Source organism: Myodes glareolus, chromosome 1 (assembly GCF_982192425.1).
Source record: "Myodes glareolus chromosome 1, mMyoGla1.1, whole genome shotgun sequence".
NCBI lineage: Eukaryota > Metazoa > Chordata > Mammalia > Rodentia > Cricetidae > Myodes > Myodes glareolus.
This window is the reverse complement of record NC_142026.1, coordinates 59,222,471-59,243,593: the sequence shown is the minus strand read 5'-3', so window position 1 is coordinate 59,243,593 and position 21,123 is coordinate 59,222,471. Positions and strand designations below refer to the sequence as shown.

Sequence of the window (21,123 nt, the reverse complement as noted above, 5' to 3'; positions counted from 1 at the left end):
GTTATTGCAAGTGTAGTCCATGTTCATTCTTTTCTTTACTGATGTTTGAATACAACATTTTAGATCTATTTGATTTATTCATATTTATATGAGTGTTTTGCCTACATGTGAATAAGGGCAATGAGTACATTACTGGTGCCTGAAATAGCTAGGAAAGAAAATTGAATTCCTTGGAACTGAAGTCACAGGAGGTTGTGAGCCACCATAGAGGCTCAGGTCTTCTGCAAGAGTTGTTCTTAGACAGTGAGTCATCACTTAAGCCCTGAATATAATATTTTCCCAACCTTGTCCTCTATCTCTGATATTCTTCCTTCTCCTTGGTCCAGTATATTACTGATTATTTCCACTGTGATTTTTATTTGCTTTTATTTACTAAGCTTTTCATCCCCAACATCTTTATCATGGTGTTTGTTTTGCATTTCCCTTGCTGAATTTCTTCTTCACCTTGCTGTGTTTTTTTTTCAGGTTTTATTATCATTATTATTATTATTGTTATTATTATTATTATTAAAAAATTTCACCTCCTCTCCTCCCATTTCCCTTCTTCTCCCTCCATTCCCCTCCCCCTCCCTCTCCAGTCCAAAGAGCAGTCAGGGTTCCCTACCCTGTGGGAAGTCCAAGGTCCTCCCCCTGCCTATCCAGTTCTAGGAAGGTGCCTTGCTGTGTTTTTCATCTATAATGCTAATTCCGTAGGCCTGGCTTTCCTCCCCCAGGCACTAGGCTGATTTCTTCACTGCATTCATCAATCATATCCTTTTTTAAGTCATCAATCATTTTTGCTAATAAATTTTTGATATTCTCATCTGACCTTTCACCCATTTTAATATCTTTGAATTCAGCTGGACCAATCTTGCTGCCCTACTTTTCCATGCTTCCTATGTCTCTGAGCTGTAATTAAATGAGGTCTCTGCTTCCCCTCCCCCTGTTGCAGAGTCACTCAGCAGGCACTGCTTTTTAGTTAGCTTTTTTCTCATTTCGATGCACCATCCTTCAGTCTTTCTGTGATTTCAGTTGATCTATAATCCCTCGCGGACTTCCAAAGCTCTTCCCCTCTTTATCTCCCTTTAGAATGGAGTCTAAAGTTTCCTTGTCCTGACCGGTCTTCAACTAACCACACAAAAATATTTCTAGTCAACTATACTACCTAAAAGATCCTTTTGTTGCTTTTTATCTTTGAGTTAGATTCTCACAATATAGCACTAGCTAGCCTGTAACTCACTATATAGCCCAGACTAACCTTACTCATGGCAATACCCCTACTTTTTAATGTCCAAGTAAAGGAATTACAGGAGTCAGTCCAAGCCAGGCCAATGACATAAACATTCTAAACCTTAATTTTGTCATCTGTAGAATAAACAAGAATGCAGTTCCCTTTCCCATGTGGGTTTCTGAGGACTAAGTGATCCAACAGTGTATTGTTTGTCCAATGAAATTCTCACAAAATCCTTGCACAACCAACAAAAGCTTTAATTATTAACAATCAGTGCTCAGATACTAGAGACAGGTAACCCAGCCTCTCATTCCACCTTTGAAGAACCCAACTTCAGGAAGATGAATACTCTGCTCTGCTCCCTGTCTGTATGCAACAATCAGGACCCCAGAATATCCTCTACTTTTCAGGCTGTCCTTAAGTCCCACCCTATTGGCCCCACTCCATTAGCCACTCCCCCTTTCTGGACAAGATCACTGTCACTGCCCCACAGAGTTCCCACTCAGCGATGCAGGAAGCTCAAGGTGAGCTTTCAAGGGATTGAGCAAAGCCGACATATTGTTGGGACACGTCTATGTCTTGAGGTGCCTATGGGAACTTGAAGTCTAAGTTCTGCATGATGGTTGTGAAGAAAAGGAAAAGCTCCATCTTAGTCAGGCTTTCTCCAAAACAGTACCACTCTCCTGGAGAGGAGACAGGGTAGAGGATGGAAGTGAAACCAATTGTAATGACCACCTCAGCTATGCCACACTGGCAGCTGGTTTCTGAAAAAGAAGGGCCTGCAGAACTGTGGTCTGAAAGACCTCTCTGAGCCTCCGCTCCCCTTGTACAAATGAAGGAGATCCATGACAGGCAGGCACAGTGAGAAGACTAGATGCTCCTCCAACAGACTCTCAAATATGGCTGCTCTGCTATCACCTACTAAAATTTATCTGGGTGACTCGAACTTAGTGAGTCTGAATTTTTCATATCTCTCAAAGAGGTTTGATAATGCCTCTCATTTGGTCCGAGTTCACAAGGAAATTGCACTTGGTTGGCTGGAAGGTAGACTTCCACAGTAAGTTCCCCACTGGAGACAGGTCCAATCCTACAATTGAGAGAGGGGAATCAGGTAGTGTTAGCCCTGTGGGTGTGAGCAGGGACCTCTTACCAATGGAAAAGGGCACAAAAGAATTGCTCCTCTTAAACTGCCCCTCGTCATCCAGGGACTGCTAGGGTTAAAGTCGTTGGGGTTGGGGAAGAACTGGGGTCCTTCAGCACAGAACTCAGTATAGGCTAAACATCCATTCATTGAAAGAGAGGATCAGCAAGCACTGATGAGGCCAGATAAGTAATGAGCATCCTCAGAGATCTCAGAATTGGAAGAAGAGGAGAAAGGGGACAGAGTGTGCTGAGGGAGAATCATCAGGGAACGTGAGGTTGACATCCCTTGGACAGGTTCCCTTGGAGAAGTGGCAGTTCGTGTTTTCTGAGAAAGATCATTTGAGGGGTGTGGGGTCTGTGTCTCCTGGGACAAGTTGTTGGGGAATGAGCCTATCAATTCAAGAGGTGGTAGGACTGGGAGGTTCTCACTCCTGGAGACAGAGGGTTTTGGAGGCTTTGGGTTTGTTTGCCTTGGCAGAATGCTTGCAGGACAGGAGACTCCAGCATAGGTAACAAGTTCTAGGGAAATGGGCTCATGTTCCTTACAACAGGAGTTTCCTAAACATAGAGTTGATTCCTGGAAAATCTGAGGGAGACCCAGGATCAAGGAGACTCTTGGCAGCTCAGTTTAAAGGGCATGATGAGGGAGAAACTGTTGTTTGAGAAGGAACAACAGTATAGAAAACTGAGAGTAGGGGTGTACTGTTGTAAGGAGAGGGCCTCTTGTTTGTCACAGCCACCCAGCTAGCTTACACCTGAAATAATCACACAGAAACTGTATTAATTAAAACACTGCTTGACCATTAGCTCCAGCTTCTTATTGGCTAACTCTTACATGTTAGCTTAACCCATCTCCATTAATCTGTGTATCGCCACATGGCAATGGCTTACCGGAGATGCTAACCAGCGTCCATCTCAAGCAAAGGATCCACGCTTCTATGACTCTGCCCTTCTTCCTCCCAGCATTCAGTTCTGTTTTCTCTGCCTAGCTAAGTTCTGCCTATCAAATAGGCCAAGGTAGTTTCTTTATTCATTAACCAATGAAAGCAACACACAAACAGAAGGAACTCCTACACCATTTCCCCTTTTCTGTTTAAACAAAATGGAAGGCTTTAACTTTAACACAGTAAATTACATATAACAAAACAGTTATCAAGCAAGAACTACAGTTACAATATTTATATCTACTTTATCTTTTATCATAACTATAAATTCTTCAACTCCATCAAAAACTTCAGAAGGATATAATATTACCTATGTAAACTGGAAGTGCACTATAAACAACTTCCAAAACTCTAGAATTGACAGAGACATCTCGCTGCCTGGACATTTACCCAAAGTTCTTCTGTACCATTGGGGCATCCATCTTCAGCCTACAGGCCCATAGTATCCAGCAGACTTTTCCATGAAATTTCAAAGACAATTCAATCACTTTCTTCTGTGTCCTGAAGAATGTCTTGCAGACTCTTTCATGAAGCAGGAGCTCTGAAGGACCATCTCAACTTTAGGAAAGTTCAGCAGTCCTCTCTCTGTGGGTACTGCATGGTCAGGTGAAGCAGTCCATGCAAGAGCAGTTTCTTGCCCAAATGGCTAAAGAGCCTCTTCGATGCCCATCTTCCTCTTGAAATAGCTCGGTGATGCCAGGAGCAAAATGTCTCACTGTCATGAAAAGTTCTAAATTTTTAAAACATTTAAATGCCATATTCTGAAGGTCTCTGAAGATCTGAAGAATCCCTATTCATCTGAAATACTTCTCTGTACATCTAGAAAATCTAACTAACATGACTACAAACTTGACTATTATAGAGGATTATCTATTAACCTATATTCCTTAATTATTCATTACATTTTCTAAATGAACTACCCAATCACAACACCTCAATCAAGAGCAGAAATATACATATAATAAGATTAACCTTAAATTTATATCAATAAACCAAGATTTATACCAATGTAAATTATTCATATCTATATCAGATTGCCTTTATTATTTAAATTTATAAATAATATTTGGGAATATGGGCATAGCTTTTTCTTTCTAAACTTCTTCGTGCTGTATGGGGGCACTGTTAATCAGGTATTTCATGGTCTATCCTGTGTGCTAGTTTCATCTCAGTCACCAGTTGAGCAAAGTAAGTTTTTGAGGGTGTTCATGGCAACTTTTCAAGAGGTCTTGGTCCATGAAACCATATTCGCCTGGAGACAATCCACAAGTTCTCATCTTCTGTGAAAACAAAAGAAAAACCTCTTTTCCCAAGCAACATGTTCTTAGATCCAAATTCTGAAGTCATGATACCTTTATAATATACATGCTGGTTCAGCTTAGCAGCCCATACAATGAAATGTCTCTCTGTACTTAGCTACTTGACAGTCAAAAAATTCAAAGAAAACACAGTATTATACAGAATCCAGACTCTCTGTGAATTTTCCATTTTTACATGGCTTATTTTTTTACACCTTTTAATCTATCATTATCTGTACTCTGTCTCTTTAAAGACTTTACCCTTTTTAAAAAAGCATTAATTTTATTTTGACTCTCTATCTTTTCTCTCCCAAGTCCACTTACATTTATCCAACACTGTGACCCATTTAGAGGTCTTTTATGTCTGAATCTGTCCTATTGTGAATCTATTATTCTTTACTGTCCAGGGACAATTTTGCTTTGTGCTTTTAAAATGCTAAGCATCTAAGAATCTAAGCTGCTACATTCCTAGATCAAATACAGTTAATGCGGGCTTGCCCCGCCCAGTACAGCATGGCAGAGCTCCTTGTGCCTCTGCCCCATGTCCAGGCACAAAGCTGATCCATGTTGCCGTCAATCAAGCTACAGCAATCTGCTCACAAACCCAATCCAAATGTTTGTCTCCTGTAAGAGAGAGAGGTTGCACTAGCAGCATAGCCCAGAAAGTCAGCATTTTAAAACTGCCACTTTTTTTTCTGCTGCAGCTGCTGAGCCAGGAAAATTTCTCTGTGGCATACTGCCAGCAAACAGCAAAAAGCTGTGTTAACATTAGAGTTTTACTCCGCGGTAAAAAACAATGACATCTTGAATTTTGCATGCAAATGGATGGAAATAGAAAATGCTTTACTGAGTGAGGTAAGCCAGACCCAAAAAGAGGAACAAGGTATGTATTCACTCATAAGTGGATTCTAACCATAATTAAAGGTCTTTGAGCCTATTATTCATGATCCTAGAGAAGCTAAATAAGAAGATGAACCTGATGAAGATTATTTAGCTATCCACCAGGAGGTAGGAAATAGACAAGAGTCCCAGGTAACCTCGGGTGCATGGGGGGTGGGAGGGTTGATGGAAGGGGAGAGTGTTAGAGAGAAGGGAGTAGGGGAGGAATGGGGAAAGCTCGGTGGCCTGGGATGGGGGGGGAGGGAGGAAGGATGAATATGGGATCAGGGAAGAATATATTTCAACTAAGGGAGTCATTTTAGGGTTTACAGGAGACTTGATTATATATGGGATCCCAGGTCCAGGGAGAGATCCCCCAGATTGTTCTCTGGACAGAGGAGAGGGTGCCTGAATTGGCCGTGGCCCATAACCATACTGATGTATATTTTGCTTATCACCATAGATCCTTCATCTGGCGAAGGACGGCGATACAGTCGGAGACCCACATTGGAGCACCGAACTGAGCCCCCCAAGGTCCAAATGAGGAGCAGAAGGAGGAAGAACATGAAAAACGAAATCAGTACTGCGAGGGATGCTATCACCCACTGATACAAGGGAACGGATCTAATGAGAGTTTACCAAGGCCAGTTGGACTGGGACTGAACGAGGAGGTGATCTAACCAGATTCTCGGAATTTGGCCGGATTCTCTGACTGTGGCTGGCCCAAAGTCTTTCTGAAAAGCCATTGACTATGATACTGGGACCTGTTTCCTCTGCATATACTGGATTTTGGGGATCCAGTCTGTTTGGACACTCACCTTCCTGGACCTGGAGGGAGGGGGAATGAACTGGAACTTCCCACAGGGCAGGAAACCCTGACTACCCTAAGGGACGAAGAGGGAGGTGGAGAGGGAGTGGGGGGAGTGGGAGGGTGTTGGGAAGAGGGGCGGAAATGGAAACTTTTATAATTTAATAAAATTTACTTAAAAAAAAGAAAATAAATTCTTTTTTCATACAATAAAAAAAAATAAAAATAAATAAGAAAAAAGCTGTGTTAAACTCTCTCTCTCTTTCTCTCTCTCTCTCTCTCTCTCTCTCTCTCTCTCTCTCTCTCTCTCAACTAAGTAATAAGGTGAACCCAAAGAAAAACATATATAGACCCACCTGGAAATTGGAATCAGACAAAAATTTGGGAGGGGGGCGGGGAGTAGAGGGGATGAAAAGGGGGATTGAGGAGAACTTGAGGGAATGGGATAGTCGAGATAGAGGAAGAACAGATATGAGAGCAAGAAAAGAGATATCTTGTTTGAGGGAGCCATTATGAAGTTAGCAAGAAACCTGGCTCTAGAAAAATGCCCAAGAACCCACAGGGATGATCCCAGTTGAGACCCTAAGCAATAGAGGAGAGGGTGTCTGAACTGACCTTACCCTGTAGTTAGTCTGATGATTATCTTAAATATCACCATAGAACCTTTGTCCAACAACATATGTGAACAGAGGCAATGACCCACATCGGAGAACTGGACTGAGCTCCCAAGATCCAATTGAAGAGAGGAGGAAGTGAGAGTATGAGCAAGGAATTCAAGACCATGAGGGGGTCATCCACTGAGACAGTTTGCTTGAGCTAATGGGAGCTCACCAACTCCAACTGACCTGGGAGTGAATGAGCGTGGGAACAACCAAGCCCCCCTGAAGGGGGTTGACAGTTGGGGCAGACTAAGAGGCCACTGATAGTGACACAGGGATGTGTCTCTACTGCAGATACCGGCTTCATGGGATCCTATTCTCTTTGGATGTAAACCTTGCTCAACCTAGATGTAATAGGGAGGGCCTTGGACTTTCCACAGGGCAGGGTGCATGGCACTCCCTTAGGGTTGGAGGGGTGGGAGGAAGGTCTGTGGAGGAAGAGGTAGGGGACTAGGAGGAGGGGTGAGAGTGGGAATTTGGATTGGTATTCTTTTTTAAGTAATAAAGAAAAACTATAGATAGATAGATAGATAGATAGATAGATAGATAGATAGATAGATAGATAGATATAGAGATGATATAGATATGGATATGGAGAGAGAGAGAGATTGTCTAGAATTTGTTTTTCAACACTCTCAGGTTTTACATGGATTTAGTTGACCACATCAGAGTGCCAATTGTTACTTGAGGAGGGGCTGTGGTGATGGAGGTGGGCCTTCTGTTGTGTGTTATTTTCATTGGTTAATAAAGAGACTGCCTTGGCCCTTTGATAAGACAGAAAATTAGGTAGGCGGAGTAAACAGAACAGAATGCTGGGAAGAGGGCAATGAGGCAGATGCCATGGAGCCAGCCACCAGGTCAGACATGCTGAATCTTTTCCGGTAAGCCACCACCTCGTGGTGCTACACAGATTATTAGAAATGGGTTAATCAAGATGTGAGAGTTAGCCAGTAACTAACTCTCTAGAGATAATGGGCCAGTCAGTGTTTAAATGAGTACAATTTGTGTGTTGTTATTTCCGGGGCTAAGCTAGCTGTGTGGGAGCCGGGCAGGACGAAAAGCAGGTCTGCCCGCAGCTCCACACTACACTTGGGACTGGAGGAATGGACTGCAGCTTCCTTCAGGCAGAGCAGGGCAGCACCTTGGGGATGAGGAAGTCCCGAAACTTGATGTCCTTGGTGGTGCTACGAGGCAAACCAAAAGGAATCACAGCTACAAACCTCTGAATCTCGTGGATGACAGCCTCAGTGTAGGGCATCTCTAAATGGTCCTCATACTTGGGTGGCTGATTTCTGCCAATCACCTGGTCAATTTCCTTCTGCGTCTTGGCTGAGGAGGGAAGATGTGTTTATGTGTCTAAAAGGGGAATATAGGTTAACTATGCATATCTGAATGGTGGTGTGGAATTATGGTTGACATGTTGTAGACCATTTGCTGTAGATGTTGGTCGTATGTGGTGATGGAGTAAGGTTCCATTAACCTTCATGGGCCAGAATCAATCACATGCATTTGCAAAAGAGGCTTACAGAATGGCCTGAGAACAGGCAAGGGACCTTGTATGATTGAGAATAGTTTACGAATTGGTTGAGGCCTTCCCAGTGTTTTAACAGTTAATGAGACTTAGATTAAGATGGGTAATTTGCAGGCATAGACTAGCACCCCAGGTCCCCTACCCACACTGAGCTCCAGACACACCCTTCTTTAAACAAGGTAACCAGCCACGTGCATCCCAATGATATGGAACATCACTACTGTAACACCGTTGAACATATTCCAGAACTAGAGCCAGTAGGTCAATCCAGCCTGAACAGGTCTTAAGTGCATGCTGAGTAAAGCAAATTGTGTCTTTGAGTAAACTTTTAGGGGAAACAACTAATTTTCCATCTTATGCCTGGATGTGATTGGACATGCCCATGATTAAAACCACATGCATTGTGGGAAATGACATACCTAATTAACAAAGGCTTACATAACTCAAGCCTGCCAATCAAAACACAAAACCACCCACACCCTACCCCTACCAACCAATGCTCCCTCCTCCTGAACCCACAAAAGGAAGCCCTCCTCTGCAAATCCTGCTCAGCCCGCTAATCCTCTGCAGTGTAGCTATTCCTTTTGCTTTCCCCCTGACACATAAAAATTCCTCAAGGCCTTGCCATCTATTTTACTTCTTCAGAATTCTTTGAAAACAATGTTAAGAACCTGGAAACGCCCCTCAGATAGTGTCTGTCAGATCAGTCTTCCTCCCGTCTCTGCATATCAGAAACTTTCTGAGGACCCAGAGATCTGGGAGCTCTGGGGTTAGGTTCTAGCTCGTCAGGCACATGTGGCTTCCTCTTCACTATGCTCTTTAACTTTACCTGCATTGTCAGAGTTCTTCATGTGCAAAAGCCATAACGCATGGTAGTGCTGATGGTCTCTGTGTCCGTGAAGAAAAGGTTCGGTGTGGTCAAAAACAGGTTCCTCGTGTGAAACTGAGTTTGGGAGTTCTCATACACAGAGAGGGGCATTTGTGATAAGTCCATTATCACTCCTTAGAGAGTTTGAGGGTTCTTCTTCTCCTATAGGGAGAATGGCATTTATGATGTCCATTATCACTCCTTGGGGCACTACTGGAAGTCCCCTTTGGCTTCACTCATCTTAGGTTCAGATTAAGGTGGGAAGAGAGACCATGATCAACCAGGTCCTCCCAGGTGCTAGATCTTCCCAAGAACTTCTTCCTTGGTCTTCCCCTTAGTGAATCTCTGTCCCTCTGATATCAACCTAGTTGGAAGTTGATTAAATAGTAATGATGTTTTAAAAGAGAGGAAAGAAGAAAGGGGTAAGAAAGGGAGAGAGAAGATAGGGATGAAGAAGTGATGAAACATCCAGGCGGTTCCTGTGAGGTAGAGGGTGGGAACTTTGAGAGGCTCCATCTTACTCCTTGTTTGTGTGTATAAACATCTGTGAGCTGATTATTTGTGGATACATGTGTGCATGTGGGTGCCCGTACCCATGAGTATACATGAGGCAACCAGAGCAGAGCGCTGTATATTTTGTCATTTTCTGCATTATTCCTTTGAGACCGGTCTGGGGTTGAACCTGGCTGACTGATCAACAAGTTCCTGGATTCCACGTGTCTCCACCCTCCAACGCTGAGGTTACACACACCCATGGCCATGCATGACTTTTTACATGTGTTCTGGGGATTCAAAATTGGGTCATCATGACTGTACAATGAGCACACTTAGCCTCTAAGCCTCTCCCCAGCCTCACTTTCAATCTTTGGAAATACAGATTACATAAATCCTTATCTTATTTTTCAAAGATGGGGAATGGACATGCCTGTGAGCATGAGGCCCACTGTGATCACATGTTGAAGCCAGGACCTCTATTCACATGAGTGTATCTGAAGACCAGGGTAGGGGAGATTAGTGAGAATGCTGATTGAAGGACCCTGCCTTGGAACAAGAGACCAGGTTTCAGCCAGACCCCTCTGCTCCCTGAAACCTGACCACAGAGAAGCAACCTAATCTCTCTGGGAAGAGATAGGCTACACAACAATGGCATTAAGAAACATCTCCATCTACAGAAGGAAGTAAACTACAGGATACGGCAATGGTACTTGAGATACTTCATCCATATTATGAGAATGGATGACAGCAGATACTCGAAGATAGCTTGGAGGAGTGCATAGGATAAGGTGAAGAAACAGACCCCCAAAAATGCTGGATAGATAGTGTAAAGGAAGAATGTGGAGCCTTGGATATGAGAATAACACAAGCATCTATGGTGGCCAGGACAGGAACAACTGGAGAACTGCTTAGGCGTTGCCAGGGCATAAATGGGTGAATGAGACCTCGGGTCAGAACAGAATGTGCTCCCAGGCCAGTATTGGTTCTAAATGGGGGAATATTGTCAAACGGTGAAAACCAGTGCCTGGCACCTGGTGGCACTGTGGGAGTGGCCGGTGTGCATGTTTGCACACACTTTTACTCTGCAAAAAGGCTCGGTAGATGGGTGAGTGTCATTAACCGTGATGAGAGGGTAAGGATTACTACACTGGGGGCTAATGTGCATGACCCTCTGCTCCTGTCCCACCCAACCCCAGGCTTTGAGCTACCCACCATGACTACGGGGAGCACCTCCTGCATGTGGATGAGAAAGGAGTTGATGAAGTCCAGGGGGGACGTGGGATGCAGGGTGTGCTGGCTCCGCTCCACCTTCCTAACTATGAAGTCCTCCAGCTCCTGCAACTCCTTATAGGCCCAGGCCTGGTACTGGGATCCTGGCAGGTGCTTCATCCCTGAATAGAATACCTCAAAGAGCTGTGATGGGAGAGAGGAAATGGTGGAAGGACATCTGTCAGCATCAGGACCCAAAGACATAGGACCTGAGAGGAGGAGAGAAGGCTTCAAAGCCTCCCCTGGTTTCCAGATGTTTAGTTGCTGGTTGAAGGGAACACAGGGATGTTTCATGTGGACTTATTCACAATTTGCTTTAACATGAACTGGGTCATCCCTGCAGCATCAGATATTAGGACTGATAAAGGCAGAAACTGCAGAAACCGATGTACATATTCAAATGAGGTTAGATGGAAAGACATTTGGTGTTGCCATTGTTGGGGCAACCACACAGGTGACTGACACTCAGGAAGGCCAGGCTGGCACAGATTTCCAGATCACTGTTGGTGTTTTGGTTGTGGGTTGTTGTGCATGTGTTTAGGCATCAAGTGAGGTTGTTTTCCAGTACTGCAGTGGAGAAAACTTGGACGCAAGCATTTGTCCCAAGTACATTGCCTAGAGTACTCCCTTAAGGTTCAAATAAGGCCCTGGCAGTAGAACACATTGTGGCTGTGTGTAGATAATATGTCCAGGTCAACACCCCTGTGGGTATGCATAAATAATCAACTTAGGTCCTTATGTGTTCGGAGTCTCAGTTGAGGTAACTGTTCGGGTTTTCACTCCTCTGTGTGGAAGGTAACACTTTTTCAAAAGCATTTGTGGTATTTATTTTTTTAATATGCATAGTTAATGCATATGTATCTCTGTGTGGGTGGGTGTACATATTGCATGTACCAAAGTGTTGGGTGCCCCTAAAGCTGGAGTCATGGACTGTTGTGAGCCACTTAAAATGGGTCCTGGGGATTGAACTTGGGTCCTCTACATGCCCTTAACCACTGAACAATCTCTCCAACCCTGTGTCTGGGTAATTCAATGGGCCAGTTTAGGACATGTGTATGAACATACGGTTGTGGTAGATTGGATTTTGTAGAGTCAGATGTTCACGTATGTATGAGGGACCTGAGGCAGCCACTTCTCTGTGTATGAAGTCATCCAGAATGACTCAGCAGTGGCAACTGTCAGAGGTTAAGGTAACTGGGAAGGGGACGCCTGCCCCAGATGGAAAGCTGCATGGAAGAGATGTTTCTAGTTTCACACTCTGATTTGGTTGGCATCTGTTGAGATAATCAGTTGCCATGGAGATTCTGTATTGGTGCCTTTCTTAAGGTTTGATCTCATTGTTTAGTTGTTCAAAATGTATGCATATTTGAAAGGTATGTCCAAAGAAGGATGTGCAATGAGGCACTGCTGGCAATTCCAGGATTCCGGGAGAGGATTTGATCAGGGCTCCAGCTACTTGAACTGATGACTGGTCCAGCTGAAGTAGATGTGACCTGGAAACTTTGCAGCATCATGCCTAATGGGGACAGGAATTCCTTGCCACTGTACTCAAAGCAGTCCCCAAACACAACGGAACTGATGACATTAAAGATTGTCTAGCTCCTGTAGAAGGTGGGATCTATGCTAGCACCTGTGAGGAGGGCCAGGGTTGAAAGGGAAGAAGATTGGGGAAGCAGGACTCAGCTGATGGCAGTGTGTGCAACAGAGATGGAGTGCTTTTCCCAAAGTCCCCACTGTCTGTGTCAACACATAACTCTTGAGAATCTGCTGTTTCTCCTATCTGTCTCATGTACTCCATGACCCCAACCTCACCATTTGTGTCCCATAAGGCCTGTGTGAGAAAACTGGTCTCTATGATCCACTCCTTGACATCATGCTTGCCAAAGCTGAAGTTCTGCAGTGGTGGTGGGGAAGCACCTGAGTTGCTTGGCCGGCTACCCAGAGCACCTGGGGAGCCAAACACAAGCACAGGAAGAGGATGGAGAGGCACATTTTGGCAATATAGCATCTCTGACCAGATGCTGGAAGGTGTGGAGTTGGGCAAAGAGCTGGAGTGGGTGAAGTGTGTAAAAGGGGGAAGAAGAAAGATAGAAAACTTGAGAAAAATCCAACTTTGAGTGAGTGTCAGAGGCATGACAATGAAAAAGAGAACAAGGGATTGGAGAGATGACTCAGCAGTTAAGATCACTGGCTGTTCTGCTAGATGATCAGAGTTTAATTCCCAGAATCCATGTGTTAGCTCACAGCAGTCTATAACTCCAGTCCCAGGGAATCTGATGCCCACATCTGACCTCCACAGACACCAGGGAGTCACGTGGTACGTGGTGTGGGACACATCAAGCATAGAAACAAAAATACAAAAACCAAAATAAGAAAAAAAAATTAAGCTAGGCAGGGGTGGCGCACACCTTTAATCCCAGCACTCAGGAAACAGAGGCAGGCTGATCTCTGAGTTCAAGGCCAGCCTGGTGTACAGAATGAGTTCCCGGTCAACCAGGCTTGTTACCCAGAGAAACTGTCTCAAAAAAAAAAATTTTTTTAATGTGGAAAAAAAGAGTCTGTGAGATTAGAGAAGGGATACTCAGCAAGAGAAACCAGGCAGACACCTAGAGAAACACAGAAATGCTGAGAGAATAGGATGTAGGAATTCTAAAACAATCCAGCAAACACCACAGAGCAAATTAACGCTATGCAGGCAAGTGGATCAAAGACCAGAAAAAGGGCTTGGAGTGGGCAGGTGAGTCGGGGGAAGGGAAACTATGGAATTTGTAGTCACATGTCTGTCTGGTCTAATTTCCTGCCTGCTGTCTTCCCCACCATAGACTTTGAAGAACCAGTGGCAGAAAGGCTGCTCTCCATGGCCACTAAATTCCTCAACCTGGTCGACCAGAGTCTCCTTCTCTGCATCGTATCCCCACAGAACCACAGCAGGACAAGGCCCCGGGTGGATGGTGAACTCAGGACCATAGTGCTCCCTGATCTGAGGGGAGTGATGTGAGGAGTTAGAGAGGTCACGCTTTGAACTGCCAATGTCCTGATGTCAGGGAACTGGATGCATTAGGAGCTGGTTGTCACTCCCCTGGAATCCCCATCCTATGTCCGCACTCTGGCATGGTCGGGCTTCTGCCTTGGACTCTCAGACACACCAGGCGTGCTTCACACCCCAAACTCACGCTTCTCTCTGCCCAGAACTGCCTTTGAAATGGAATCACAAAACTTCTCTGTGTCCAGTTCCAGAAAGTTCCCAATGAAGACCAATGGGATGGGTACTGTAGGCATCTTTCCAAACAGTCTTCTCTGCCCCACACAGATATTATGATTATAACACTGAAGCAGGTAAGCACAGCCCCCAGGAGCATCCCGGAGACCATCATGGTGGCAGTGGAGGGACAGGCATGTAATGATCAGGACAATGTGTCTTTATACTCGAGGCTGGAAGGGTGGCTTTTGCTCCTATTTAATAATGATCTCATTTTTCCTCCCAACTATTACCCTGCCATGCAACTGCCTTGCTTATGACTGGTTTACATGTAGTAGACTCTAGGACAGAAGAAACTGCCAGAGTAGCGTAATGGAGTAAGAATGCAGAATAGGAAACTTCCAGAATTAAAGAGGTAGTTGTATCTGCTTGGGAAGCATCCAAAAAGAGGGTTGAGGGTCTTAAATGGAGAAGAAACTTCACAGACATAGATTTGGGGTTTTAGGAAAGAATCCAAGGGTTTTGATGGCACAGGATATGTTGCTATAGAGTTGGACACTTTGGTGAGAAGGCACATAGGATTAACCATCTTAGAAGGGAGATTTCTCGGCTACCGTCTGAAGATGTGGAGTTAATATAGGATCAAGGCATGAGGGTATGGAGTTCCTGGCAAGTGATATATATGGACTGTCCAGTAGGATCCTGCGGTCAACCCCTAGGTCTAAGTGCTCTTAGCTTTGACCCTATGCTGTCTCCCAGTACCAAGAGCTCTTAAGGAAGCCACAAAGTAAGGCCAAGATTGACACTGTATAACATATAACCAAGGCTTTCCTCTGCCCACAAGTGGAAGAAATAGAAAAGCTTGTCCCAGTCGCATGTCCCTGAGACACTGCAAGAATCAGAAAGTAAGTAAAGTCCTAGCAGGCAGAGGGACTGACCTGGTCTGATAAAGTAGTGATACCAACAAATGTCACAATGGCCCCAAAAGTTTCAAGTTAGCTTTTAGTTAAATTAGATTGTAAAATCCACACACAATGATCACATTGACCAGTTGTCCACTAAGTATGTTGGTATATAGCGCTGGCTGCTCTCAGTCTTTTAGACAAACCTCTTTATACAATAGACATAAAATGCACAGCACAGACGCTTAATTGGTCCAGGGACTGGAAGAGGAGATGAAATGTCAGGCCTAAATGAACGGGGCACCTTTACAAACTGTAGCTGTGAACTCAGAAACCCTTCTCTTCACTGAACCCAGTGTCCCATGTGACTGGATGTTATTGGCTGGAAGGTGAAGAGTATGATTGAGGCGAGGGTTAGATCTTAATCTTATCCAGATATTGTGACGTGACCCTGAACAGGTGACGCTATTGTTTGAGCCTTCTGGGACCTTTGACATCTTCTCCCTGGCTATTTCAGTGGAGCATGTCCTAGTGAAGGCATGAAGCTTACCAACAACAGATGTGCTCAGTAGACTGCAGCTGATTTATTTCTGGGGCTATGGAGTTTACGAACGTAGATCTGGCAGGGATTTCCTTCATGGTGTCCCCTGACTTTCACCTCCTCTAGTCTAACCATCCCAGAGTCTCCCCTTTTGGAAGGGGAGAAAGGAGGAAGGGGGCATTTCAAGGAGGACTCACACTGACTCCTTCTTCATGCAGCCGAGGACACCTCACTGCAGCCAAGGGCAGGAAGCTTTCCTTCCCGATGGACAGACAGGAAGATGGACAGCACGGGAATCAAGAGGGAAATTGGAGAGGAGGGAAGAAGACTAGCAGGTGTGGGAAGGGGAGGAGAGAGAAGTGGAGACTACGGAGTAAATACAGAAAAGACGTGATAGGTATGATAGGAGTGAAAGGAAGAGACTTCATGGAACTAGGAACCCTGTGCAGCTAGTTACCCCAGCTCACGGAATACAAAGCTGAGGCCACATTGGCAGCTGACAGCTGCGGGGAAAGAGAGCTGTTCTCTTTAAGGGACTGGCTCTCATAGGTCGACCATGCTCCAGAGAATTCCCATTCATCCAACATAAATGAGAAGCACCAAGATGGATGGCCTAGAGGCTAAGAACACTTGCTGCCCTAGAAGAGGACCTGGGCTCCACTCTCAGCATCCACACGAGAGCTCACAACTGACTGCAGTCTTCTCCCAGGGGACCCAGCTCCCTCTTCTGACTTCAGTGGCCACCAGGAATGTACATGGTACATACACATAGTTGCAGGCAAAATACTCATACACATAAAATAATCAGATAAAAAGTGTTAAAAGAGGGTTCAACCGCAAGCCTTAGAGATGCCGCCGAAGGGGAAAGGTGGTTCTGGAAAAGGGGGGAAAGGAGGTGCCGCTTCTGGGAGTGACAGTGCTGACAAGAAGGCTCAGGGCCCTAAAGGTGGTGGCAATGCAGTAAAGGTCAGACACATTTTATGTGAAAAACATGGCAAAATCATGGAAGCCACGGAAAAGTTAAAGTCTGGAATGAGGTTCAATGAAGTGGCCACACAGTACAGTGAAGATAAAGCCAGGCAAGGGGGTGACCTGGGTTGGATGACCAGAGGGTCCATGGTAGGACCATTTCAAGAAGCAGCATTTGCCTTGCCTGTAAGTGGGATGGATAAGCCTGTGTTTACAGATCCACCGGTTAAGACAAAATTTGGATATCATATTATTATGGTTGAAGGAAGAAAATAAAAGCACATGAAAGACTGAAAAAAAAGTGTTAAAAGAGGACACAGAGCTGAATGGGTAGCAGAGCTGAGGTGGATCTGGGAGGAGTTTGGGAGAAAAGAATAAATAAGATAAATACACATGAAATTATAAAAGAACCAGCACAAAGATGAAGACCTCAAAGATTATGAGAAAAAGAAAGACTGACAACAAGCAGTATACAGTGACATCAACAGAAAAGCCATGAGAGCTAAAGGAAGAGACAGAGACGTGGGCAGAGGCTGATGTTGGGAGACAGTAACTGACACACACAGGGCTAGAGTCAGACAGGAGAGAGACAGATGAGCTGGCTGCAGACACCAAGAGACGCTGCAGACAGGAAACCAGAGACCTCCTCTTCTCTCCTGGTTCTGGTCTTGCCCCACCTTCCCCTTTACCCATGCCTCCTCCCTGTCTCAGACTCTGAGTTTATCTTCTCTGCGTCCAACACTCTGCATTTCTGGTTCCCCTGACTCTGCTGGTGCTCATGGGTGGTGCCTCTATGGCCGTCCATCCTGTGCCTCAAGCTTGGTGCCCAGAGCTGAGTGGAGTTTATGTTCAGGACCCAACAGGTGGTCTCCCCATGCCCCAAGTTCAGCATCTGAACAGCAGGGAACCCTCCTGGGCCCCATGGCTGAACTGTCAGGGTCCCAGTGGCTAAGCTCAGAGAGCTCAGAGATGCAGACAACTGGGGCATCCCGGGGATGAGTCCTCTTCCTCCTTCATTTCTCCAGAGCTGGAGCTGATGTCACTGACAGATGATGCTCAGAAGAGAGACTTGCCGGTCACTTCTTCACAGCTGTCCAATAACGGTCGTGAAAACATTTGCTTCTCAAAGACTATTATTAGTATTCATTATCATTATTCTTAATATTTTGTGACGGTCTTACAGCAATGATACTTCTTTAGGGCTGACACGTTCACGTACAACTGCATGGCACCTGCACTGCTGGATTTTGTAAATGCTTCCGTGATGAATAAACACACAGTGAATGGTCTCTGCCCTGGGTAATTGTGCCACCGCTCTGAACCTCGGCAGAAGGGGCCTGCCCTGACTGTCTTTTGGCAGATTCACAGTCCCTTCCAAATGATCCTTGACCAAAAGGACGCAGCAGCATTGGGACGTGGGCTGAGATGATGTCATTACCAACCTTTACTTAGTGTCTTCTCTTGATCCAGAGTGAGAGAAAAGAAAGGACTTGGGGAAGGACCTTGCAATCACAGTGTTCTGGGCTACCCTCTCTAAGCTGCACTATTCTTTTTCATGCCCTTTTCTCTGGATAATGTATTTGCCCTCTAACAAGCAGATTGCACTGTCATGCAGAGAACATGCTGCCAGCAGAAGTGACTCAGCTGAGTCACTTCATCCTGGAGCAATCTTCTCCTGCATCCTCCCAAGATCTGCTCTAAGAGCACACACATCTAAACTGACCTTGGACAGAACATGCCTTCTGCATGGGGAACAAACCCCACTTTTGATTCCAAGCAAGCCCACAGAATAAGATGTAATACACTTGAACATGTCAGAACTATACAAATATCATCTTTTGCCATAAGAGTGAAGCTAGAAATCAATAACTGAAAAATTGATCAGCATGTGGAAATTTAAAGCCTCCACTTAAAATATCCTTTGTGGTGAAGAAATGAAAACTCGGTGTATTCGTCGTATGCCGTCGATGTTTTCCTGTATGCACCATTGTGAAGAGGGTAAATCAGGCAAAGAGAAACAACACAAGCTTGGTGCACGGTGGAAGAAGCCACAAGAGAAAGTAATATGAGAAGGAGAATCGGAACATGGTGAGTAAGCCTGAGAGGCATCCTGCCTGATTCTTTGCACAGAGAAAGCATACACAAAAACACCAGTACCAAAGACAAAGCAAGTTCAAGTTTCTGGGTTTTTTTAAATACTGTGTTTCCTTTGGTTCGGGCTGCTCTCAAATTCCTGAACTCAAATGCTTCCATATCTGTTTCTTGAGTGCTGAGATCACAGGTGTGTGTCATGATGCCTGGTTCACTAAATAAACAGTGGAGAATGATACTTATATCTCTAAAATGTGAAATTGTTATTATTTGCATGGAGCTGTGTGAGGTTTTGATCGTGTAGAAAGATCCAAAGAATTGGCATCTGCCAGCAAAACGGTTGGGAAAGAGAGCTGAGATGTCAAGGACTGAATCAGAAATAAAAGGAGCATTGTTCTTGATGCCATGGAGATAAGAAGCGGGGCCTGGAGGGGTGACCCAGCACCTACTGTTCTTGCGGATGACCAGGTTGGCTCCCTGCACCTGTATGGCAGCTCACAAGCCCTTGTAACTCTAATTCCAAGAGAGCTAACTCTTTTTCTGGCCTCCTTGGGCACTTCATGCACATGAGCACAGACAGATAAGTGGGCACACACATGTGTGTCGATTGAAGAATAAGTAAGCACTGCTAACCGCTGAGCAATTTGTGCTGGGGTAAAAGTGATGCAGAACTTGTAGAAGTGGCCAACCAGAGACTGGTCCAGCTTGAGACCCAAGCTGCCTTTAGAGGAAGCCCACACCTGGCACTGTACGGAGGGTCAGGAACCAAAAGTCAGACAGCCCAGTGACATAGGATAGAACCAAACAGGACAGGGGGGAAAGAGTCAGTAAAATGATTCCTAATGATATTCTGCTATACTCACAGACCCAAGCTAAGCATCAGAGAGTTTCCATCCAACAACTGATATAAGCAGATGCAGAGACCCACAGCCAAACATTTGGCAGAGCTTAGGGAATTTCAAATAAAAGGGAGAGAAAGGATTGTAGGAGCCAGAGGAGTCAAGGACACCACACGAGCATGGATCACAGAATCAGCTAAGGAGGTTTCATAGGAGCTCACAAAGACTGAAGCAACTATCATGAAGCCTGTGTGGGTCTGCATTAGGTCCTCAGCATATATATATGGTTGTGTAACTTGGTGTTCTTGTGGGACTCCTAACAGTGGGTGGGGACTATCTCTGACTCTTTTGCTTGCTCTTGGGATGCTTTTCCTCCTATTGGGCTGTCTCGTCCAATCTCGATACATGGGATGTGCCTCATTTATTGTAACTTGTTATAACTTACTTGGTTAATATCCCTGGGAGGCCTGCTCTTTTCTGAAGGGAGATGAAGGAGGAATGGATCTGGGGGAAAAAGATAAGTTGGAGAAGGGGCTTCCAGAAGAGGAGGGAGGGGAAACTGTGGATGGGATATAAGAGAAAATAAATAAAAATAAAAAATAAGTGAATAAATAAATTTGAAATAAGTATTATAAGAGAAAACTATGATAAATTCTGCACCAACACATTAGTTAACAGAAATGTAATAGACAAATTTTTTATTTAATTATTTTGTGTGTATGAGTGTTTTATCTTTATATGTGCCTGTGAACCACATGCATGCCTGATGGGGCATCAGATGACCTGGAACTGGATTTACAAATTGTTGTGAACAATTTGGTGAGCAAAATGGGTGCTGTGATTCAATGACTGAACCATCTTCCTGGCCCCATTAGAATCTCAGATTTTGTCACATTCTTTTTCTTCATCAGAGAAGCACTTGAGGTTTTTCTTCTACTATTTACTCTGTCACTCAACTAAGTTTCTCATGCTGAACAACCCCGTGTCCCCAGGAAAAAAAATTGTCATTATCTGTGTAACGTTGTCATATAACTGTATAATCCCTTCTATATGATGCTAAACTTTAATGTCTTGTATTTTACTGAGTGTTTTTAAGTTTACCTTGTTTAGACATTGTAGACTTATTGTATTACAGGTTGATAATGGCTTTGGTATCAGGGCAGTGAAACATAGACTGAATTAGAAAATAATGCCTCTTGGATTAATTGGAAAAACTGACAAGTGTTGGTGTTCATAACTCTAAACGTGTTTGATTGCATTCAATTTTGAAGCCACCAAGTCTTAGATATTTTTTTAGATGGCCTTGTTTGCTATTCTTATTTTTACTTTTTTATATACAGGTCTGTACATATATTTTATCTCTTTCTGAATCAGTTTGAGAATTTTTTGTACATTTCAAAAAACTTGTTTGTAACTTTATATTATTTAATTTCCTGTCAAGTAAATTATCACATCATAGTCTTCTTATGTGTCTTATT

At 44.3% G+C, this 21,123-nt stretch overlaps 2 pseudogenes; one reads left to right on the top strand and one right to left on the bottom strand.

Annotated features, from left to right (window-relative positions):
- Positions 1-1,712: 1,712 nt before the first annotated feature.
- LOC125404987 (cytochrome P450 2A8-like) lies at positions 1,713-14,478 on the bottom strand (annotated as a pseudogene).
- Positions 14,479-16,576: 2,098 nt separating this feature from the next.
- LOC148123374 (peptidyl-prolyl cis-trans isomerase NIMA-interacting 4 pseudogene) lies at positions 16,577-17,016 on the top strand (annotated as a pseudogene).
- The last annotated feature ends 4,107 nt before the right edge of the window (positions 17,017-21,123 follow it).